The sequence below is a fragment of the Lepidothrix coronata genome, unplaced genomic scaffold, assembly GCF_001604755.1.
Source record: "Lepidothrix coronata isolate B3197 unplaced genomic scaffold, Lepidothrix_coronata-1.0 Scaffold19, whole genome shotgun sequence".
In the NCBI taxonomy this organism is placed as follows: domain Eukaryota; kingdom Metazoa; phylum Chordata; class Aves; order Passeriformes; family Pipridae; genus Lepidothrix; species Lepidothrix coronata.
This window is the reverse complement of record NW_016690199.1, coordinates 2,042,070-2,043,229: the sequence shown is the minus strand read 5'-3', so window position 1 is coordinate 2,043,229 and position 1,160 is coordinate 2,042,070. Positions and strand designations below refer to the sequence as shown.

Genomic DNA, 1,160 nt, shown 5'->3' with positions numbered 1-1,160 from the left:
CCCTGACCCCACACCGCCCACAGCCCCCTCACCCTGTCCCTGACCCCACACTGCCCACAGCCCCCTCACCCTGTCCCTGACCCCACACTGCCCACAGCTCCCTCACCCTGTCCCTGACCCCACACTGCCCACAGCTCCCTCACCCTGTCCCTGACCCCACACTGCCCACAGCTCCATCACCCCTGTCCCTGACCCCACACTGCCCACAGCCCCCTCACCCTGTCCCTGACCCCACACTGCCCACAGCTCCATCACCCCTGTCCCTGACCCCACACTGCCCACAGCCCCCTCACCCTGTCCCTGATCACGCACCCCTTACAGCACCCACCCCCTCATGCCACGTCCCTTGTCCCCCAACCCCTCTCCCCCTCGACCCCCAACCCCCTCTCTCCACACACCGCCCCCCATTCCCCACACCCCGTTCCCTGTGCCTCCAGACCCCCTCCCCACACACCGCCCCCGCCCCGCCCCGGCCCTTCCCGGCCGCACTCACCGTCCAGCGACACGAACTGCCCCACGGCGGAGGAGCCGCCGCCGCTGTTCTCCACGAACTGCACCTCGGACACGATGATGTTGTCCTCCAGCACCGACCCGCAGCCCGTGCACACCGCGTCCCCCCGCGCCGCGTCCACCTCGATCTCCGCGCACCCGCAGGCGCCGCACACCCGCCCGCCCGGCATCCTGCCGGGAGCGCCGGGACGGGCCCCGGCCGCCTCCTCTCCTCCGCTCCCTCCCGCCGCCCGCCCGGCACAGCCCGGCCCGGGCTCGGCGCAGGCCTCGCTCGCCGGCACCGGCTCGGGGAGGAGCCGCCGCCCGCCCGCTCTCGCGAGGCTTCGCCCGCCGCGCCCGCCCCTCCCGCCGGCTCCTCGCTCAGGGCCCGCCCCGGCCCCGCGTCTCCCTCAGAGGTTGCTGTGCCGCCCGACTGCCCCGGTTACAGCCCGTGCACCTTCCGCTGGACCGGGTGGTTCAGAGCCCCACCCAGCCTGGCCTTCAACGCTTCCAGGGATGGGGCAGCCACAACTTCTCCGGGAAACCCGTTCCGATGCCTCGCCACCCTCTAGACATCAATGAAATTGATCAAGCAGACCTAGTCGGTCGTTCTGTAATGCTGAAATAAAAGTTCTGTGAGGCCTGAGGGATCGGGTTCGGCAAAGCCCTTT

General features: G+C 70.9%; 1 protein-coding gene across 2 annotated transcripts in view; it reads right to left on the bottom strand.

Annotated features, from left to right (window-relative positions):
- BRF1 (BRF1, RNA polymerase III transcription initiation factor 90 kDa subunit) overlaps window positions 1-647 on the bottom strand; it is a 176,963-nt gene extending 176,316 nt beyond the window's left edge. The window contains exon 1 of one of the 2 annotated variants that reach the window (XM_017807459.1): window positions 494-647. The gene's annotated coding sequence lies outside the window, so the exon portion shown is untranslated. The remainder of the gene's footprint in view (window positions 1-493) is intronic. The other variant, XM_017807460.1, reaches the window with a different exon arrangement.
- Between the last annotated feature and the right edge of the window lie 513 nt (window positions 648-1,160).